The sequence below is a fragment of the Cryptomeria japonica genome, unplaced genomic scaffold (assembly GCF_030272615.1).
Source record: "Cryptomeria japonica unplaced genomic scaffold, Sugi_1.0 HiC_scaffold_144, whole genome shotgun sequence".
Lineage (NCBI taxonomy): Eukaryota > Viridiplantae > Streptophyta > Pinopsida > Cupressales > Cupressaceae > Cryptomeria > Cryptomeria japonica.
In genome coordinates, this window is record NW_026728966.1 from 115,961 (window position 1) to 124,511 (window position 8,551).

Here is an 8,551-nt window from a genome sequence, read left to right on the forward strand (position 1 = left end):
AAGGTGGGTGCCAAGTGGGCGACTGCTATGGTGGATGCCAAGGTGGGTCACGGGGTGGGTGCCAAGTTGCTAGGTTGTGTTCCAAGGTGGGTGCCAACGTGGCTGCTAGGGTGCGTGGGTTAAAGGGTGTGTCACAACGTGGGTGCCAGGATGGGTGCGCACCCACACTGGCCAAGACGGGTGCAAGGTTGGGTTCCAAGCCCGGTCACAGGCTGGGTGCTAGGATGGGTGGGTGCCAAGGTGGGCACCAGGGTGGGTGCACCCACCCTGGCCAAGGTGGGTCACGGGGTGGGTCCTAGGGTGGGTAACAGGGTGGGTACTAAGGTGCGTGCCAAGGTGGGTCATGGGGTGGGTGCCAAGGTGGGCACCAGGGTGGGTGTGCACCAACCCTAGCCAGGGTAGGTCACGGGGTGGTTGTCGGGGTGGGCGTCAAGGAGCCAAGGTGGGTGGCAAGTAGCCAAGTTGCGTGCCAAGGTGGGTGTCGGGGTGGGTGCCAAGGATCCAAGGTGGGTGCCAAGGAACCAAGGTGGGTGTCTGGGTGGGTGCCGAGGTGGGAGCCAGGGTGGGTCCCAAGGTGAGTGCAAAGGTGGGTGCCAGGGTCAAGGTGAGTGCCAATGTGGGTTCCAAGGTGCCAGGGTCAGGGTGAGTGCCAATGTGGGTTCAAAGGTGCTAAGTTGGGTGCGAGGTTGGGTGCGAGGGTGGGTGGGTGCCAAGGTGTGCTAGGTGGAAGCCCGGGTGGGTCGGCATCCCATGGGTGTCGAGTTGGGTGCCTGATGGGTGCTTCTTGTCAAGTTTTAGTCGTCGGGACTCATTTCGAGCCTTAGAGGTCGTTTCTTGTCCGGTTGCCCTGTCTTCGACCTGGGAACCCAATTTTGGTCCTCGGGTCCCATTTTTTTTTGTCTCGCATCCCACTTTTGGCCTGTGGCCTTTTCGGGGTCGATTCTCGTTTTGGGCATCAGAGCATGTTTCTTCTCCTAAAACCCAATATTTGTTTATTAAGTCTCGGAACACATTTTTGTTCTCGTGGACCCATCATGGGTCTTGGAACGCATTTGTGGTCCTTGGGTCCCATTTTGCATCCCGAAACTTGTGTTTTGGTGCTTGATCCCTATTTTGGGTGCCCACCTTGCACCAAGTGCGCACCCGGGGCAAACCGAGCGCCTTGGTGCACCGGGGCAAGATCGAGCGTGCACCCGAGGCGCCCCGAACATGCACCAAGGTGCACTCGGCCCACATGTGAGCGCAGGTCGTTGCGCCCGAGGTGGTGTGTGGGCACCGCGTTGCAGACGGGACACTGCACGCACACGACGCCCCGTCCAGGTGCACGCACGTAGGCCGGGCCGGGTGCACACCCGACGCCCTAGCAAGGTGCGCGCACCCGGGCAGGGCTCACACTTGGCGAACGGGGCGCACTTCGCGAGGGAGGGTGTGCACCTCGACGGGGGTGGGTGGCTGGGGTGGATTCGCACGTGGGTCGCGGTTTGCTAAGTACACACTGCGACAAGCTCATAACGGGTGCGATCATACCAGCGTTAGTGCACCGGATCCCATCAGAACTCCGCAGTTAAGCGCGCTTGGGCCGGAGTAGTACTAGGATGGGTGACCTCCCGGGAAGTCCCGGTGTTGCACCCTTTCTTAGTTTTTCGCCGGGCGTCGCAATGCTATTTGAATAAACCTTTTGCCCGTTTGCGTTCTCGTCGGGGCCGGGCCGGGCCGGGGTGCGCTGCCCGCACTACCGCGCGCGCGGGGGCGACACCGAGCGCGCACCCGAGGCGCCCCGAGCACACAGGCCACGGTGCAACCCGGGCGTTGTGCGCGCACCCCGGTGCGCCCGAGGTGCTGCGCGCGCACCCAGGTGAAATCGGTGTGCACCTCGGCCAGTGCGCGCTCGGTCGAGTCGCGCACGTTGGCCAAGGTGCACGGTGATGTTTCTTACTCTAAGGTTCCGCACCAGACGCCCGGGACAGGTGAGCGAAGCTGGGCGGGGCCGGGTGCGCGGCCGGGGCAGGTGCACGCAGCTGGAGAGAGCTTTGGAGCACACCAGAGGTGCGCACCTTGGAGCACACTTCGGAGCGCACCAATGATGCGCTCCATTCAAAAGTTTCCTGAAAAGGCAAAAAAAGTTGAGATTATAGAATTTCCCACTTGAGAGATTGTAAAAAAAAAAAATTTAAAATGAAGGAAACGCGGGTGCCAAGGTGTGCGCGCCCGGGTGCGCAGCCCAGCCAAGGTGTGCGCACCAAGGCGCCCACCCTGGCGAAGGTGCACGCAAGGTGCGCACCCGAGGCAAACCGGACAATTAACCCAACTTTCGACTTCGCGCGCACCTGCGCACCTTGGAGCGCACTTCGGAGCGCTCCTTGTTGCGCACCAATCTTGGGCACCTCGGAGTGCACCATGGCGCCCACCAAGGTGCGCACCCGGGGCAAACCGAGCTCCGACTTCGTGCGCACCTTGGAGCGCACGAAAGGTGCGCACCATGGCGCCCACCAAGGTGCGCAGCCCAGCCAAGGCGTGCGCATCAAGGTGCGCACCCTGGCGAAGGTGCGCACCCGGGGCAAACCGAGCTCCGACTTCGTGCGCACCTTGGAGCGCACAAAGGGTGCGCAACCCAGCCAAGGTGTGCGCACCCCGGGCAAACCGAGCTCCGAATCGTGCGCACCTTGGAGCACACTTCGGAGCCCTCCTTGGTGCGCACCGATGTTGCGCACCTCGGAGCGCACCCGGGGAAAACAATGCAATTAACCCGACTTTCGACTTCGTGGGCACCTCGGAGCGCTCTCGGGTTCGCACCTCGGAGCACACCGAGGTGCGCACCTTTGATGCGCTGCCTTCACCAATTTCCAGAAAAGGCAAGAAAACATTGAGAAGGTGTGCGCACCGAGGTGCCCACCCTGGCGAAGGTGCACGCGAGGTGCGCACCCGGGGCAAACCGGGCTCCGACTTCGTGCACGCCATGCTGCGCACCTTGGAGGGCCATGGTGCGCACCTTGGAGCACACTTCGGAGCGCTCAATGGTGCCCAACCCAGCCAAGGTGCCCACCGCGGCGAAGGTGCACGCGAGGTGCGCACCCGGGGCAAACCGGGCTCCGACTTCGTGCACGCCGCACCTTGGAGCACACTTCGGAGCGCTCCTTGGTGCGCACCAGGGCGCGCAACCCAGCCGAGGTGCCCACCCCGGCGAAGGTGCACGCGGGGTGCGCACCCGAGGCAAACCGGGCTCCGACTTCGTGCACGCCATGGTGCCCACCGCGGCGAAGGTGCACGCGAGGTGCGCACCCGGGGCAAACCGGGCTCCGACTTCGTGCACGCCGCACCTTGGAGCACACTTCGGAGCGCTCCTTGGTGCGCACCAGGGCGCGCAACCCAGCCGAGGTGCCCACCCCGGCGAAGGTGCACGCGAGGTGCGCACCCGGGGCAAACCGGGCTCCGACTTCGTGCACGCCATGGTGCCCACCGCGGCGAAGGTGCACGCGAGGTGCGCACCCGGGGCAAACCGGGCTCCGACTTCGTGCACGCCGCACCTTGGAGCACACTTCGGAGCGCTCCTTGGTGCGCACCATGGTGCCCACCAGGGCGCGCAACCCCGCCGAAGGTGCACGCGAGGTGCGCACCCGGGGCAAACCGGGCTCCGACTTCGTGCACGCCGCACCTTGGAGCACACTTCGGAGCGCTCCTTGGTGCGCACCAGGGCGCGCAACCCCGCCGAAGGTGCACGCGAGGTGCGCACCCGGGGCAAACCGGGCTCCGACTTCGTGCACGCCATGGTGCGCACCAGGGTGCCCACCGCGGCGAAGGTGCGCACCCGGGGCAAACCGGGCTCCGACTTCGTGCACGCCGCACCTTGGAGCACACTTCGGAGCGCTCCTTGGTGCGCACCAGGGCGCGCAACCCAGCCGAGGTGCCCACCCCGGCGAAGGTGCACGCGAGGTGCGCACCCGGGGCAAACCGGGCTCCGACTTCGTGCACGCCATGGTGCCCACCGCGGCGAAGGTGCGCACCCGGGGCAAACCGGGCTAGGACTTCGTGCACGCCGCACCTTGGAGCACACTTCGGAGCGCTCCTTGGTGCGCACCATGGTGCCCACCAGGCCGCGCAACCCAGCCAAGGTGTGCGCACCAAGGTGCACGCGAGGTGCGCACCCGGGGCAAACCGGGGTCCGGCTTCGTGCACGCCGCACCTTGGAGCACACATCGGGGCGCTCCCGGGTTCGCACCGGCGTTGCGCACCGTGGTGGGCACCTCGGAGCGCACCGTGGTGGGCACCTCGGAGCACACCAAGGTGGGCAGCGAGGTGCGCACCTTTGATGCGATGCCTTCACTAATTTCCATAAAAGGCAAAAGAAAACGAGATTTTAAAATTTCCGTTTTGAAAGATAGTGAGAAAAAGGGAATGCTGGTGCCATCTTGAGCCCGCCCTGGTGCGCAGCCCAGCCAAGGTGTGCGCACCAAGGTGCCCACCCTGGCGAAGGTGCGCGCCCGGGCAATTAACCCAACTTCCAACTTCGCGCGCGCCAGGGTGGGAGCGCACCCAACAACCGGGCCTGGGAAGAGCCAATGCGAGAAACCCCACCAAACGCTCTGACAAAAAAAGAGGGGGCGCTCCAGTAACCCCGCTTCGGAGCGCACCCTGGGCAAACCCAGCCAGGGTGCCCACCCCGGCCAAGGTGCAGGCGAGGTGCGCACCCGGGGCAAACCGGGCTCCGACAACGTGCACGCCGCACCTTGGAGCACACTTCGTAGCGCTCCCGGGTGCGCACCTCAGAGCACACCAAGGTGGGCAGCGAGGTGCGCACCTTTGATGCGCTGCCTTCACTAATTTCCAGAAAAGGCAAAAAAAAGAGGAGATTTTAAAATTTCCGTTTTGAAAGATAGTGAAAAAAACGGAACGCGGGTGCCATCTTGAGCCCGCCCTGGTGCACAGCCCAGGTAAGGTGCCCACCCTGGCAAAGGTGCGCACCCGGGCAATTAACCCTACTTCCGACTTCGTGCGCGCCAGGGTGGCAACCGGGCCTGGGAAGAGCCAATGCGAGAAACCCCACCAAACGCTCCGACAAAAAAAGAGGCGGCGCTCCAATAACCCCGCTTCGGAGCGCAGCCGGGGCAAACCCAGCCAAGGTGCCCACCCCGACGAAGGTGCACGCGAGGTGCGCACCCGGGGCAAACCGGGCTCCGACAACGTGCACGCAGCACCTTGGAGCACACTTCGAAGCACTCCCGGGTGCCCACCGGCGTTGCGCACCGTGGTGGGCAGCGAGGTGCGCACCTTTGATGCGCTGCCTTCACTAATTTCCAGAAAAGGCAAAAAAAAATGAGATTTTAAAATTTCCGTTTTGAAAGATAGTGAAAAAAACGGAACGCGGGTGCCATCTTGAGCCCGCCCTGGTGCGCAGCCCAGGCAAGGCATGCGCACCAAGGTGCCCACCCGCGGTGCACACCCGGGGCAAACCGGGCTCCGACTTCGTGCAGGCCGCACCTTGGAGCACACTTCGGAGCGCTCCTTGGTGCGCACCATGGTGCCCACCAGGGCGCACCCGGGGCAAACCGGGCTCCGACTTCGTGCACGCCGCACCTTGGAGCACACATCGGAGCGCTCCCAGGTTCGCACCAGCGTTGCGCACCTTTGATGCGCTGCCTTCACTAATTTCCAGAAAAGGCAAAAAAAAACGATATTTTAAAATTTCCGTTCTGAAAGATAGTGAAAAAAACGGAACGCGGGTGCCATCTTGAGCCCTTCCTGGTGCGCAGCCCAGGCAAGTTGTGCGCACCAAGGTGCCCACCCTGGCGGAGGTGCGCGCCCGGGGCAAACCGGGCTCCGACTTCGTGCACTGCATGGTGCCCACCAAGGCGCGCAACCCAGCCAAGGTGCCCACCGCAGCGAAGGTGCACGCGAGGTGCGCACCCGAGGTGCACACCCGGGGCAAACCGAGCTCCGACTTCGTGCACGCCGCACCTTGGAGCACACTTCAGAGCGCTCCTTGGTGCGCACCAGGGCGCGCAACCCAGCCAAGGTGCTCACCCCGGCGAAGGTGCACGCGAGGTGCGCACCCGGGGCAAGCCGGGCTCGGACTTCGTGCACGCCGCACCTTGGAGCACACATCGGAGCGCTCCCGGGTTCGCACCAGCATTGCGCACCTTTGATGCGCTGCCTTCACTAATTTCCAGAAAAGGCAAAAAAAAAAAAAAAACGAGATTTTAAAATTTCCGTTTTGAAAGATAGTGAAAAAAACGGAACGCGGGTGCCATCTTGAGCCCGCCCTGGTGTGCAGCCCAGGCAAGTTGTGCGCACCAAGGCACCCACCCTGGCCAAGGTGGGTCACGGGGTGGGTCCTAGGGTGGGTAACGGGGTGGGTACTAAGGTGCGTGCCAAGGTGGGTCATGGGGTGGGTGCCAAGGTGGGCACCAGGGTGGGTGTGCACCAACCCTAGCCAGGGTAGGTCACGGGGTGGTTGTCGGGGTGGGCGTCAAGGAGCCAAGGTGGGTGGCAAGTAGCCAAGTTGCGTGCCAAGGTGGGTGTCGGGGTGGGTGCCAAGGATCCAAGGTGGGTGCCAAGGAACCAAGGTGGGTGTCTGGGTGGGTGCCGAGGTGGGAGCCAGGGTGGGTCCCAAGGTGAGTGCAAAGGTGGGTGCCAGGGTCAAGGTGAGTGCCAATGTGGGTTCCAAGGTGCCAGGGTCAGGGTGAGTGCCAATGTGGGTTCAAAGGTGCTAAGTTGGGTGCGAGGTTGGGTGCGAGGGTGGGTGGGTGCCAAGGTGTGCTAGGTGGAAGCCCGGGTGGGTCGGCATCCCATGGGTGTCGAGTTGGGTGCCTGATGGGTGCTTCTTGTCAAGTTTTAGTCGTCGGGACTCATTTCGAGCCTTAGAGGTCGTTTCTTGTCCGGTTGCCCTGTCTTCGACCTGGGAACCCAATTTTGGTCCTCGGGTCCCATTTTTTTTTGTCTCGCATCCCACTTTTGGCCTGTGGCCTTTTCGGGGTCGATTCTCGTTTTGGGCATCAGAGCATGTTTCTTCTCCTAAAACCCAATATTTGTTTATTAAGTCTCGGAACACATTTTTGTTCTCGTGGACCCATCATGGGTCTTGGAACGCATTTGTGGTCCTTGGGTCCCATTTTGCATCCCGAAACTTGTGTTTTGGTGCTTGATCCCTATTTTGGGTGCCCACCTTGCACCAAGTGCGCACCCGGGGCAAACCGAGCGCCTTGGTGCACCGGGGCAAGATCGAGCGTGCACCCGAGGCGCCCCGAACATGCACCAAGGTGCACTCGGCCCACATGTGAGCGCAGGTCGTTGCGCCCGAGGTGGTGTGTGGGCACCGCGTTGCAGACGGGACACTGCACGCACACGACGCCCCGTCCAGGTGCACGCACGTAGGCCGGGCCGGGTGCACACCCGACGCCCTAGCAAGGTGCGCGCACCCGGGCAGGGCTCACACTTGGCGAACGGGGCGCACTTCGCGAGGGAGGGTGTGCACCTCGACGGGGGTGGGTGGCCGGGGTGGATTCGCACGTGGGTCGCGGTTTGCTAAGTACACACTGCGACAAGCTCATAACGGGTGCGATCATACCAGCGTTAGTGCACCGGATCCCATCAGAACTCCGCAGTTAAGCGCGCTTGGGCCGGAGTAGTACTGGGATGGGTGACCTCCCGGGAAGTCCCGGTGTTGCACCCTTTCTTAGTTTTTCGCCGGGCGTCGCAATGCTATTTGAATAAACCTTTTGCCCGTTTGCGTTCTCGTCGGGGCCGGGCCGGGCCGGGGTGCGCTGCCCGCACTACCGCGCGCGCGGGGGCGACACCGAGCGCGCACCCGAGGCGCCCCGAGCACACAGGCCACGGTGCAACCCGGGCGTTGTGCGCGCACCCCGGTGCGCCCGAGGTGCTGCGCGCGCACCCAGGTGAAATCGGTGTGCACCTCGGCCAGTGCGCGCTCGGTCGAGTCGCGCACGTTGGCCAAGGTGCACGGTGATGTTTCTTACTCTAAGGTTCCGCACCAGACGCCCGGGACAGGTGAGCGAAGCTGGGCGGGGCCGGGTGCGCGGCCGGGGCAGGTGCACGCAGCTGGAGAGAGCTTTGGAGCACACCAGAGGTGCGCACCTTGGAGCACACTTCGGAGCGCACCAATGATGCGCTCCATTCAAAAGTTTCCTGAAAAGGCAAAAAAAGTTGAGATTATAGAATTTCCCACTTGAGAGATTGTAAAAAAAAAAAATTTAAAATGAAGGAAACGCGGGTGCCAAGGTGTGCGCGCCCGGGTGCGCAGCCCAGCCAAGGTGTGCGCACCAAGGCGCCCACCCTGGCGAAGGTGCACGCAAGGTGCGCACCCGAGGCAAACCGGACAATTAACCCAACTTTCGACTTCGCGCGCACCTGCGCACCTTGGAGCGCACTTCGGAGCGCTCCTTGGTGCGCACCAATCTTGGGCACCTCGGAGTGCACCATGGCGCCCACCAAGGTGCGCACCCGGGGCAAACCGAGCTCCGACTTCGTGCGCACCTTGGAGCGCACGAAAGGTGCGCACCATGGCGCCCACCAAGGTGCGCAGCCCAGCCAAGGCGTG

The 8,551-nt window shown here is 63.2% G+C and overlaps 2 non-coding genes across 2 annotated transcripts; both read left to right on the plus strand.

Annotated features, from left to right (window-relative positions):
- The first annotated feature begins 1,513 nt into the window (after positions 1-1,513).
- On the plus strand, positions 1,514-1,632 carry LOC131866405 (5S ribosomal RNA). The gene has a single exon (XR_009365019.1). It is a non-coding gene; the product is annotated as a 5S ribosomal RNA (ribosomal RNA).
- A 5,915-nt stretch (positions 1,633-7,547) lies between these two features.
- LOC131866424 (5S ribosomal RNA) lies at positions 7,548-7,666 on the plus strand. The gene has a single exon (XR_009365037.1). It is a non-coding gene; the product is annotated as a 5S ribosomal RNA (ribosomal RNA).
- Positions 7,667-8,551: the final 885 nt, after the last annotated feature.